Source organism: Eupeodes corollae, chromosome 1 (genome assembly GCF_945859685.1).
Source record: "Eupeodes corollae chromosome 1, idEupCoro1.1, whole genome shotgun sequence".
NCBI classification, from domain to species: domain Eukaryota; kingdom Metazoa; phylum Arthropoda; class Insecta; order Diptera; family Syrphidae; genus Eupeodes; species Eupeodes corollae.
The window spans coordinates 290,888,511-290,902,825 of record NC_079147.1 but is presented as its reverse complement, the minus strand read 5'-3'; the positions used below and the strand labels follow the sequence as shown (position 1 = coordinate 290,902,825).

At 29.6% G+C, this 14,315-nt stretch overlaps 2 protein-coding genes across 2 annotated transcripts in view; both read right to left on the bottom strand.

Annotated features, from left to right (window-relative positions):
• Nucleotides 1-11,902, bottom strand: part of LOC129939968 (cationic amino acid transporter 2-like) — a 93,985-nt gene extending 82,083 nt beyond the window's left edge. Inside the window, exon 1 of the mRNA XM_056048178.1 lies at nt 11,774-11,902. The gene's annotated coding sequence lies outside the window, so the exon portion shown is untranslated. The remainder of the gene's footprint in view (nt 1-11,773) is intronic.
• Nucleotides 1-11,915, bottom strand: part of LOC129939967 (high affinity cationic amino acid transporter 1-like) — an 86,319-nt gene extending 74,404 nt beyond the window's left edge. The window contains exon 1 of the mRNA XM_056048175.1: nt 11,774-11,915. The gene's annotated coding sequence lies outside the window, so the exon portion shown is untranslated. The remainder of the gene's footprint in view (nt 1-11,773) is intronic.
• Between the last annotated feature and the right edge of the window lie 2,400 nt (nt 11,916-14,315).

Sequence of the window (14,315 nt, the reverse complement as noted above, 5' to 3'; positions counted from 1 at the left end):
AACAAATGTTTATGTCTTTGTCAAACATCAAAATATTGAAATAGTCAATTATAGCAAAGCCCAGTACCAGTTTTTTAGTTTTTTTTTGTCAAAAACCAAACTTGGATTAGTTTAATACGGTTTTTATAAATAAGATATTCTTTTATTGCACTGTTCTTTGTACTAGAAACCAGATATTTACTAAAAATTTAAAAAGAGGCTGGAATATGACCCACACTGATAATTCCCCATCCCGTCTGTCGATTTGTCTTGCATAAAAGTTTGTCTATACTCGTATCAATTTTTACCAAATTTGCGTACTATTTTTTGTAGATTTTATTTTTTTATGAAAAAACGGATTGTTGGATTTTTATATAATACAAAAAACAATATTTTCTGTGCAATAAAATAAGTTTGAAGCCAATATTTTTAATTTTTGAAAAGCTATTTGAGTCGAAAATCAATTTTTACCAACTTTTGTTAATTTTTTTTTAGGTTTTTAATTTTTTGTACAAAAACTGTCAATTCGATTTTTTTAAAAATTTACTGAAAGTTGAAAACAATATTTCTTATAAAATAAAATTAGTTTGAAGCCAATACCTACAATTTTTGAAAAGATATTTAAGTCGAAAATCAATTTTTACCAACTTTTATACATTTTTTTTAGGTTTTTATTTTTTGTAAAAAAACTGTCAATTCGATTTTTCTCAACATTTTTCAGAATGTTGAAAACAATATTTCTTATAAGATAAAATACCAAAATTACCAATTTTGAGTAATGTTTTTTTTTGGATTTTTATTTTTTATAAAAAAAAACTGTCAATTCGATTTTTCTCAAAATTTTATCAATGTCAAAAACATTATTCTTCGTTGCACAAAATTGTTTTGGAGATGAAATCATCATTTAAGACGTAAAATTTTGGAGGTGACAATTTTTTTTTTCTTTTTTTTTATTTATAAAAAAACTGTTAAATGGAATTTTTCCAAAAAAAATATACTTGTTTGGTATCACGTTACAGTTTATTATATAAAATTTAATTCAAGTAACTAGCGTTTTTGGTTCGTAAGATATTTAGGATTAACCAAAATTTTCACCTTTTTCAAACTGCTATGGTAAAAAAAAACACCCACGCAATTTTCTAGAGAGCCCTTTCTGCATCTCTCTGCCTTATTATCTGTACAACAAAATTTATTTGAAATAGATATCTCTTCTGGTTCTTGAGCTATGGACAACGAAAAAAACGTCGCGAACGGACGTACGAACGTACATACGTACACACGCACGCACAGACATCTTTCTTAAAATCTTTTATTTCGACTCTAGGGACCTTAAAACTTCGAGAAATGTCAAAATTTGTAATTTGACAAATCGGACCTATTACAATAACTTCCTATGGGAAGTTAAAAATGGCAAACAATTATATTTGTAATATCTTTGATAAAAATCTTTGTAAAGAGGTTTAAAGTTCAAGTTAAAGTTTTAAAATGAACCTTAAATAAAGCTTTAGGGTACAAGTATAGATTTGAGTGGACTTTCTGATTTTATTTATTTTAAATCATGGAATTATATTTATTTTTAAATTTTCGATTTTTCCAAAAAAACAAATTTCTGAGAATGCATATATGTATATGTACATACATTTTAAAAACATACATTTTTAACTTCCCATAGAAAGTAATTGCAGTCGGTCCTATTTGTGATTTTTGACATTCGTCACTTGAAGGTCCCTAGAGTCTAAATAAGAGATCTTTAGAAAGATGTCTGTGCGTCCGTTTTTTCGTCCTCTATATCTCAAGAACGAGTAGCGATATCGACTTCAAATAAATTTTTTATAAAATATTGCAAAATAAGCAAAAGGACTATCAAAAAATTGAGTTGGTAAACCACCAAATTTAAAAAAAAAAAGAGGCTGGGATGCGACCCACACTGATAACTTCCCATCCCGTCAGTCGATTTGTCATGCTTAAAAGTTTGTAGGTTTTCGTGTTGGGTTCAAAAGGTTGTCAGTTGAATTATACTTACAAATTTTTAAATTACCAACAATATTTTCCATATAAAGAAAAAGTTTAGTTTGAAAATCTAGCTTTGTTAAAGAGATTTTTAGTCGAAAACAAATTTTTACCAATTTAAGTAGCATTTCTTAATTTTTTACAAATTGGATGAATGAAATTAATTTGAGAGATATCAAGATCCGAACACCAATTTTTTTACCAAATTTGCGTAATATTTTTTGTAGATTTAATTTTTATTAAAAACGGACAGTTGGGATTTATTAAAAAAGTACTGAATATCGAAAACAATATTTCTATGAAATAAAAAAGTTTCAAGACAATATTTTTAATTTTTGGAAATCTATTCGAGTTGAAGTAAGTTTTTACCAAGTTTTAATATTGTTTTTTTTTAGGTTTTAATTGACAGTTTGTAAAAAAAAAACTGTCAATTAGTTTATTCTCAAAATTTGACTGACTGTTGACAACAATGTTTTTTAAAAGATAAAAATAGTTTAAAGACAATATCTCAAAGTTTTGAAAAGATATTTGAGCCGGAAATCAAATTTTACCAACTTTTATTAATTTTTTTGTTTAAGTTTTTATTTTTGGGAAAAAACTGTCGATTTGATTTTTCTCAAAATTTTTCCGACTGTTGAAAACAATATTTCTTATAAGCTAGGATAAGTTGAAAAGCATATTCTCAAATTTGTTGAAAAGATATTTGAGTCAAAAATCAATTTTTACTAGCTTCTAATAAGTTTTTTGTTTAGGTTATTATTTAAAAAAAAACTGTCAATTCGATGTTTCTCAACATTTTTCCGAATATTGAAAACAATATTTTTTATAAGTTTGGAGTAGTTGAAAGCCTTAATCTCAAATTTTTGGAAAGATATTTTATTCGAAAGTCAATTTTTAGCAACTTTTGTTAATTTTCTTGTAGATTTTTAGTTTTTTTGTAAAAAAAACTGTCAATTATTTTATTCTCAAAATTTTACTAAATGTTGACAACAATATTTTTTAAAAGATAAAAATAGTTTAAAGCCATAATCTCAAAATTTCGAAAAGATATTTGAGTCAAAAATCAATATTTACCAACATTTATTAATATTTTTTGTAGGTTTTTAGTTCCTTGTAAAAAAAACTGTCAATTTGATTTTTCTTTAAATTTTACGAAATGTTGACAACAATATTTTTTAAAAGATAAAAATAGTTTAAAGCCATAATCTCAAAATTTCGAAAAGATATTTAAGACAAAAATCAATTTTTACCAACTTCTTATAATTTTTTTGTTTAGGTTTTTATTAAAAAAAAAACTGTCATTGCGATTTTTATCAAAATTTTACTGAATGTTGATAACAACATTTCTTATAAGTTGAAATTAGTAAGTAGAAAGCGATAATCTCAAACTTTTGAAAAGATATTTGTGTCGAAATTCAATTTTTACCAACTTTTGTTAAATTTTCTTTTAAGTTTTTATTTTTTGAGAAAAAAACTGTCAATTCGATTTTTCTTAAAATTGTATCACATGTTAAAAACGTTATTTTCCGTTTCACAAAATTTTTTTTGGAGATGAAGTCATTTTTTATTCGTACATTTTTCGAGGTAGTAAATTTTTTGTTTCTGTTTTTTTGATTTATAAAAAACACGTTAATTGATTTTTTCCCAAAAGTATACAAGCCACGTTACAATATATAATATAAAATTTAATTCAAGTCTCTAGCATAATTGGTTCGTGAGATATTTAGGGTTAACCAAAATTAACAAATTTTTTTAAACTGCTATGGTACAAAAAAAACACGCACGCAATTTTTTTCTTGAGAGCCCTTTTTATTTCTCATCTTTCTGCATTATTATCTGTATAACAAAATTTATTTGAAGTCGATATCTCTTCTGGTTCTTGAGTTATGGACGACGAAAAAACGTCGCGAAAGTACGGATGTACGAACATATTTCTAAAAATCTATTATTTTTACGAGAAATGTCAAAATGTTTAATTCGACAAATCGGACCCATTACAATATCTTCCTATGGGAAGTTAATAAATCTTAAAAATTCAAAAGAGTTGTTTTCAAATTTCATTTTTGAAGTTTGATAAAGCCAAACATTTTAACAAACATTTCAAATAAAATTATTGAAAGTTGAAGAATAGAAACTCTGACCTTTTGAATCAACAAATTGGTACAAAATTATTGAAATAATACCACTTTATCATTTTTTGGAGATATTACCCTCTGATTGTTGAAATATACAAAAAAGTATGAAAAAATACTTTCTTTTATTTTGTTCTTATTTAAACAGTCTTACGTACATTTTGAATAATTTTAATAATGCAAATTCAATTTTGGATTTAATAAACAACTTCCGAATCATCACGTCAAGGAATCATCCTGATTGATGATTTTAATTTTTAATTGATGGTTTATGATGTTAATCAAACAGGATTAACAAATGTATGTGTGTATCCAAAGCAAAGTGCATTGCCACCAAAAAATCGGTAGCTACAACTTTATGAAATTCGGAATATCATTGCCGAAATATGAATTAAATTAAAAACCGATATTAACAAGTTTTATTGAACTAAAATTAAACTCGTTTAAATATATACGTCAGTTCATTGAAATTTGTTTAAATCTTGAAGTTTGTACTCTGTTCAAAGTGCAGGGAATCCCCTATCAATTTTTTGAGTAAAGAAAGACATTTTAAGAAAATATCCAGTTTGTGTGTTTAAAAATTGTATTTTGTTTAAAAATAAATTTCATATGATACTAAAAATAATGATAAAAACAAGTTGTGTACATAGTACAAGTAAGAAGATGCGATATTAAAATAAATTAATTAAAAAAAAACACGCAACTTGATGATAATTGGAGTTGCATGTTATTTTTAAATTTAATAATCTCTTAAATTTTATTTATAATTAAAATCATACAACCAATAGACATTTTAGAAAATAAGATTTGTTTTAAAAACTTTTCAAAAACAACAACTAACGAATTAAGTTATTTTATACAAAAAATAAGGAAATCGCAAGTAAAACATAACATTTTCGCACCCAAATCAATTAGCTTAAACCAAGTGCGAAATTGAATCGAAATCAAATTAAGTACATATTGCCTTAGCTGAAAACTTCTTTTGTATAGGGTTTTTCAATAAAAAGTTCCTTTTTGAAAAAGTCATTATATAGACAGCTGCCATATTTGGATATTTCGCACGAAAAAACTACATTCCTATGAATGGAACGATTCGCAAAATTCACTACGAAAACAGCAAATATTTTGGAGTCAAAGTTTGCAGTTTTGTCAAAAAAGTTGTCGCAGGGTATTATTTCTCAATAAGGTTAGTACAATTTTAACACCTTGAGATATTATTTTCAAGGCCACATAAATGATACATTCTTGTCCAAAGCTCGATAATCGATACCAGACTTTAAAAATTACATTCGTAATGTTATTGATGACTAGGTCATGAACAATTTTATGAAAAGAATATGGTTCTGCAACCATATCGCACCCGAGCTCTTCATTTGGCTTCTATCGTTTTCCATTTTTAATGGCATAATCTCCTATTTACTCTGTATTTGCCGAATTTTACATTTGAATTTTATATTTGTCAAATTTGAATTTCGTAATTTTTCAAAGTTTCAGGATCCCTAGAATCTAAATTTTGTTTGTACGTTCTTGGGTTCGTACACTCGAAATTTTAAAATACCTTTTTTAATGGTCATATCACTCACAAATATTGACTTAAAATTTTTGTTTTACACATAAAAGCATCAATTTTAGAAAAATCCTGGTTTTCTAAACAAATTAAAACATAAGAAAAACATTCGCAAAAATTAGTAAAAATAATTTATGTCTCAAACACTTTCAGTATAAAAAAAAGTTTTGTTTTCAAACTCATTTCATCTTTTATGTACAAATTATTCAGAATTCAATTTAACATTTAAAAAACAAAACCTGCTACTGTGAACAAGGGTAGACGATAATTTGTTTGCCTCGCCGCTTGAGGCCGCAACTATCGCAAGAGAAATTAACGATCGTATAAAATATTCTCGTAGACTTTTACTTTTGAAATTTCAGTCAAAAGGTGTTTGTAGTTTTGTTTTGACCAAGCGTACAAACGGACGTATATATTATGTAAAATGGAAACAGAACAATATCGTTCGCTGTTTCAATTTTTGTTTTCAGGAGGGAAACCGGACAACAAGTGCAAATGTGAGACCACTTCAGAGCAGTATTTCACACTATTTAAGCGAAATCCGAAGGAGTTTCTGCGTCGTTTTGTGACCGTCGAAGGAATACGGATTCACTGGTACACTCCACAGTCTAAACATTAGTCGGAACAAAGGACTTATCCCGGCAAACGTGCTCCAAGGAAGGCTAAGACTTTCTGGATTTACAAGATGTGATCTGTTTCGATTAAAAATATAAAAATACCTGTAAAGTAAGTTTGTCTGCAAAGATATAAATGCCATTTAATTTTTCAAAAAAACAGCGCGATTCATTCCAAGACACAATTCATCCTAGGACAACTCATCCCGGAAATGAAAAATACTTGTAAGCATACTTAACGAAAACAATTGTTTGTGTATTCAATTAGTTCGTTCGAAGCTTTATTTTAATTTCATATTGGAAGTACAAGGATGAAAAATAAATTATCTGAAGATAAGAAATAGGCAGCGTGTGTATGTTTTAATTGTAAAATGATCGCCTATTGGTTGTGTAGTTAGGTAGGTGTAAAGGATAAATAATATTTTATTGGCGTTCTCAGCTTTATAAAGATACATAGATAAAGACATGTTTAGGATGATAATGAAGGAATGTTATTGGTGGTAGGATGTGCTAACTACAATCCAATCACTTTAATTCTTTCCTACAAACATGGAGTTATGACGTTTAGTTTATTTTTTTCATTATAGTTTAAAAACAGGCATACAAACAGGTACAAGAAATTGATATTTATGTGTTGTTTACAGCCAGGCTCTTGTGCGTTTTGGATTTTAGTTATGAAATGACACTTAAGCAGTCACTGTACGTAATACAATACATATATAGGTGTTCGTTGAAAAATTAATTCTTTCTGGCCCGTTTCTTTAACTAGAACTAAGTATTTATTCTTTTATTTAGGCGAAGGCAAGTAAAAGAATAATATTTTAAAATCATATATACAAAGGTACCAAGATATTACTCCTTGATAGAAATTTTAAATTAGATTGTTGATTAAACATGTTATATTCGTTAATCCGATGCAGTAGCGCTACACGGCCATCGTTGGTATTTACAATAGTTATAGTTATAAAAATACCTAAATATGTACCACATGCATTAATTTGGATAAAAGATAGGAATGTAAAAAAAAATATTGTCAAAATAATGAGTTCTTAGGGGGTTACATTTAATACAGTTATAAACTAAATTAGGTGGCGCAACAGTCCGTAAAGAACCAGGGCCTAGTGACTTACAACTCTCAACCATTACTGTTTTCGAGTAATTGCAGGGATGGAGGGGACCTACATTTTATGTGCCGAATCAGAACAGCTCATTTGAGAAAGCACTTTTTCATGACAAGAATTACTCTTGGAGAATTTGTCAATTCCTCGCAAGAGACAGTACCCATGAATAAAAACTTTAGGTGGCACAGGCAGGCATCAAGACCTCTAGCATGACAGTCCAAGGCACTAACAATCACGTCACGGGTACTAAATTTAATACAGTTAAAATAATTTAAAAAAAAATAGGATTCAAAATTTTACCTGAAAAATAAGTCTGTCTTCAAAAATTTAAATACCATTTTATAAATCGAAAAACCTTTGATTTTTCAATTTTTTTTTTTTTTTGAAAATCGTTAGAACGGTTTTTTTAATTTAATTTTTTATACATACGTATATATGAAATTTTTCAATTTTGTTCTAAAAATAGTGATTGCAAATATACGCTCTTCATTTGAATTTCGTAAAAAAAATGTTGACCCGTTTTTGAAATATAGAATTTTGAAAAAAAAATTCAATATTTTTTTAAAAATCCAAATAATAAAAAATTGCACTTTTGATAATCAAATACTGTTAAAGCAATATAAAAACTTATTCAAAAAAATTATTGAAATCGGTTGATAAGTTGCTGAAAAAATTAAGAAACAAAATAACGGTTCTATGAGCGGTACCTTTCTTGAGCAATACAAAAATATGTTGTCCTTACTTAAAGAAGCCAAGTTAAAAACTAAAATTTTAGAGACAATTTAAAAAAAATATATCGGTTTGTTTTTGAGAAAATTCGAATTTTCGTTTTTTTACCAAAATAATTTTAATGCATTGGGGCTACTGTCAGTTTTGATCATTAAAAAAATGAAAAAAACTCCTAACTTGAATCTGCTGAAAACATTAACTTCCAAGTTTGGACTCAATCGACCCAATGGTTAAGGCTGAAGGAGCGTGGACAGACAATTGATCAAATATTCACACTACGGCAGATCCTGGAAAAACCCAAGAACACCAAATCGAAACCCACCATATTTTCATCGATTTCAAGGCCGCATATGACAGCATCTACAGGGACGAGCGGTATAGAGCCAAACTCGTCCGTTTGTGCAGGATGACCATGGAGAATTCACCCTGCTCCATAAAGGTTGGAAACAACTTAACAGAACCTTTCGATGTCAAAAAAGGTTTTAGACAAGGTGATGCCACGTCATGTGAATTTTTAACATCGTGCTTTAAAGAATAGTGCAGAGCTCACACGTTAACACTAGAGGCACTATTTTTCAAAAGTCTGTCCAATTACTAGCATATGCTGATGACATTGGCATAATCGGAAGAACTCAGCGTGATGTCAATGGGGCTTTTGTGAGTATTGAGGCAGAGGCGGTAAAAATGGGTTTAACAGTTAATGAGGGCAAATCAAAGTACATGCTGTCGTCCAGAAAGGACATACAACACCGACGTCTTGGTCAAAACGTCCCATCGACAGACGTAACTTTGAGGTAGTCAAGAACTTTGTCTACCTACACCAGCGCTGAGATCAAACGCAGAATAACTCTTGCTAACCGCTATTTCTTTGGACTAAGAACGCAATTGAGTGGTAAAGTCCTCTCTCGAGGGACCAAAGTATTGCTATATAAGGCCCTTATCAACTCCGTCCTGCTATACGGTGCAGAAGCATGGACCATGACAAAAGCGGATGAAAGCACCTAGGGTCGCTTCGAGAGAAAAGTTCTTCATGTGATCTACGGTCCCGTATGCATCGAAGGGGAGTGGAGGAGAAGATGGAACGACGAGCTGTACGGGCTGTACAGCGAAGTAAACTTAGCCAGAAGAGTAAAAGTCCAACGACTAAGATGGCTGGGTCACGTAGAGCGCATGGAAACCAATGCTCCGGCCCGGAAAGTCTTCGAATCTGCACCCACAGGACAGCGCAGTAGAGGAAGACCGCGGATCAGGTGGCGCGCACAAGTGGAAGGTGACCTCACCCAACTTCGAGCGCGAAACTGCAGACATCTAGCTAGGGACCGAGCTAGGTGGAGAAGTTTGTTGGGTGAGGCCCTAGTTCACACAGGACTGTAGTGCAACCTTAAGTAAGTAAGTAAGTAAGCGTGGACAGACAGACATAACAGACTTCTCTTTAATCTAATATCATGTTTGATTAAAATCTCGAGTTCGAAATTTTATACGAATGCAAAACTTTAATGACATATAATTCCTATGTGTCGCAAGTAAAAAGGGCTCTTCCACCGGCTCCCTTACCAAAGCCAAACTGGTCAAATTGAGATTCGAACTGCCACTTAGAAATTTGTGTAGAATGAAGGGTCGTTATCGCCACGGACACCTTCTTTACAGACCTTGAGAAAGCCAATTTTTTAGACGGGTTAAACAAATTGCAGCATCGCTGGTTCAAGTGTGTGGAGTAAAAAACAGCTACATATGTTAAAAAACAAATGGAAACTTTTTCAAAACCTTTTTTTGTCTTTGCTTTTTTTTAAAATAGCATCTACATTTTAAGATTTTAAAATGCCTGCAAAATATTATTAAGCTTATCTTCAAAAATTAAATGTTATTTAATTTCTCAAAAATAAAATGTATTTATTAAAAATTTTATTGTTTTTTTATTTATGTTCAGTTAATTAGTGCTTATAAATATACATTTTATAATTGATTTTCGTTGAAAACATTTGACCCGTTTTTTGAGATATCAATATAAATTCTCGTATGGCAAAAAATATTTTAATCGATCATTAAGTTCCTGAGAAAATTTAAAAATAAAAAAACTTTCTTTGGGGAGTACCCTTCTGGACCAAAATAAAAATATATAAAAATCCACAGGTCCGTTTTTAAGAAAGTTCAAATTTCCGATTACCTTAAGTGAATCTAGTAAAAACCTTTATTTACAAGTTAAAACACAAACAACTCGCTAGTTTAGGTTGTGGCGGACTTTATAGGGACGGAAACGTATTGTACGTAACTTTTTTTTCGAGTTCTCTAACATCGTAAAGTTAGGTTTGATTGAAATCTCGAGTGAAAAATGTTTTACCTATGCAATAATTGCCATACAGTAATCTGCGTTGCAAGTAAAAAATCACAAATTAAATAATTTTCGAAGTTTTTAAACAATAATTTAACTTATTACAAAACTTTATTTATTTTATATTCTTCTTTTTTAGTATCAAAAAGAATCTTCTTATTGGAAAAACCCTATACAGTTTTGGAACTGTAGATAAATTTAATTGTAAAATTCTGTCTTCAAAAATACTAAAACAAAAAACTAGGTCAATATTTCAATGGTTGTAAGAAACAGCTCTTTAAATAAAATACCTCCTTATAAAGATTTTCCGAAATTCCGAAGCCGGCTTGTTTAATTTGGCTATCTTCATTCACAAAAATGGAGACTAGGCTATGTACACAAATAACTAAACATAGAAACAAATAGTAGTAGTTTTCCAATCTTGGTTTTTTTCCATTGCAACTTAACTTGTTTCTTATAGTAGATACATTTTATGCACAGTCTAAAAGACAAATATACTTAACATATGAGTCTACTATACCTACATTTTATGTTTAAATGAATAAATTAATCAATCAGGTTGTATTTTAAAATTCAATTTAAGACCATCAACATCTCAATCTCCAAAAATACAAAAATACAAATCTTATCTTTTATCAAATTAAGTTATGTTGGATTACAAATAATTGAACAATAAAATAAACATCAATTCACTTTCTATAAGAATTTTAATAGCATCTTGATAATGATCAATTTATTTTACCTAGTTAGGTTTTAACAAGTCGTGTCTATGTCTACCATAGAGGCTACAAATCTAATTTAATATGTGGTTAAGATAAATCTAGACTAAAAATAATACGAAGCATCTCTTGTAGCTGCCTCCACAAGTTTATCTATTTCATTTCTTTTTTTTTAATGTCTCACAATCAAAATCGAGATAAATGAAGATATTTTTTAATTCCTCAACTAATAAAACCTCGAGAAAAGACAATTAAATTGTTTTATCAGTCGTCTATGATGTGTCTCCCTTTTGAAATCACGACAAGCAGCTTAAAGTTGTTGTTAACAGAACAATCAGATATCAACTAGAAATTAGCGGTTACTTAACTTAACTAAGCTTTATTTGTTGTTGTTGTTTGTTTTATTTATTTAATTTCAATCCCACCGAATCAATTTAATTTACCTATAGAAAACATTTTATTAGGCCTTGACCAATTTATGTTTTGATTTATGTTTAAATTTAATTAATTGAAAGTTTACATTCATATACGTAAAAATTAAAAAACAATTTATTTAAACAATTAAATTCATACCTTTGTCGTAAGAATATTTTTTATTTATTTATTTTGTAATGAAGCCCTTCCTTTGTTGTTTTATTTTTTAATTATTTTATTTAAGGTACTGCACTATATTAGACTCATAAACTTTAATTTTGATTTTATATTTTATCACAAAAACACAATATAATTAAGGTGTAATCAGAGATTATATATTTTATAGGAGATCAACACCGTTAAACGTTATGACACTTTTTTAATAAAAGATATTTATCAAAAGATTGCTCAATCAAAATTTTCACTCATGCATTTAAACCTTTTTTTTTAATAATATGCACTTTTATTTTAATTTGATTTTATTTTAAACAAAAACAAAAAGAATTAAATATTTGATCTTGTGATTTTGAAACAAAATTTTAAAAAATTATTTTAAATCGAAATAAAGAAAAGAGTTATTCCATTACGAACGTTATACACCGAGCTGATCGATAGCCTGAGAGCATCTGATTGTTGGGAATTTAACTTGGGGAACTTTTAACTTAAAGTATCTTGTAGATACAAATAAATAAAATATTTTATACGTACGTACGTAGGTACGTATTTCTATAATGCCGAGTTTGTTTAACTTCTTTGGCTGTGGCTGGGATTTTTATTTATATTTGTTGTTGTTGCATCAACTTTAATTGGCCATGTTATAAGTTTATAACATGTGAGACATGAATGTGGCGAAAATGTGTACTTCTTTTGATGATAAAAAAATAAGAAGATCAATATAAGAAATTTATACGAGTGTCATGTAGTGAAGCTTTAGCAATGAACTTTTGCAATATATATTATATAAAGAATATTGGATATTTGATGTTTTGAGAAAATAATATGATCTGATGTCCAAGATATTTCTGCCTATAATTAAGCCAACTACCGATCGATCCGATGATGTTTTTATGATATTTACTATTATAAGACATTTTGTAGCTAATTGTTACATACATTTGACTTTTGTCATCAAAAATGTATCTAAGGTGATTAAATATAGACACAGTTGGTAACAAAATGTGGATTTAATTTGAGAATAACACTTTGCAGATAAAAAAGGTTCTCTGTTGCTCTTAAAAACATTATCATAGGTAAAATTAAACCAGTTCTCAACAGGATCAGAAAATTGTGTTTTTTAATTTTTATTTAAAATGAATGCAATACAAGTCTTTCATAATAACTTATAAAACTTTTGAATAACTAAACCATTTTAAATCAAATTCATTTAATTGAATAGTAAAGATATTTAATTGGTTCGTTGACCTTATATTTATTGTAAGTAAATTGTAAATTCATCAAGATTTCTCGCCACATGTGTCACTTTTATGACTTATTGGCAAATTTATCTAAAAGATATTTTAACGATTATTTACGAACAAAAAATTAGCATGGTAAAATAAAATTTTAGCTTATTATTATGGTCTCAATCTACATAATATAGTTCAGTAAAATGGGACAAACAAAGTTGTCAATCTCGGAATTAGAGAAAGTAAGCTTGAAATTTGTTTATAAATTCCTTTTGGTTTCTTTAAAATTGTCATAAGGTCATTTATCGTAAGTTATAGCCCGCCAAAAGTCTTAAAAACATTTTTGCTTATCTCTTTTAGAACTTTTAATAAAAAGGTTCAGAATATAAAATTTTCTTAGATATATCTTATTTTCAAAAAAAAAAAATGGTTGAGACATGATGTTTTTTCCCCTGGAACGGGTTTTGGCGCTACAAACCGAACCCTGTTATTTCACAGCCAAAGCTTGGAACATCCATTTATTTATTCATTCTTACTATTACAAAACATAGTTTAAAGTGATAAGGTTTTTATCATTGGCTCTAGACATTCGTTTTAGAGCATATTTACCGGTATTGGTGGAAATCATAGCATAACCATCATTGTATTCGACAAAAGCTTACAACTTCAAATGTTCTTTTCGCGGAACTCTAGTTTTTTCAATAACATGCTGAAATCTTCAGAAATACTTACTTACTTACTTAAGGTAGCGCTACAGTCCGGGGCGGACCTGGGCCTCAACCAACAAGCGTCTCCAGCCAGCTCGGTCCCTAGCTAGCTGTCTCCAGTTTCGCACGCCAAGTTGGTTGAGGACCTCAACCTGAGTCGCGGTCTTCCTCTACTGCGCCGTCCCTCGGGATTGGATTCGAAGACCTTCCGGGCTGGAGCGTTGATGTCCATCCGCTCTACATGACCTAGCCATCTAAGCCGTTGGACTTTGATTCTGCTAACTAGGTCAGTGTCGCTGTACAGCCCGTACAGCTCGTCGTTATATCTTCTCCTCCATTCTCCATCTATGCGTACGGGACCAAAAATCGCCGGAAAAATTTTTCTCTCGAAGCATCCTAAGACGCTCTCATCTTTCTTTGACAGGGTCCAGGCCTCAGCGCCATAAATGAGAACCGGGATGATGAGTGTCTTATAGATGGTGATTTTACATGCTCGAGAGAGGACTTTACTTCTCAATTGCCTTCTAAGTCCAAAGAAGCAGCGATTTGCAAGAGTTATTCTTCGTTTGATTTCAGCGCTGGTGTCGT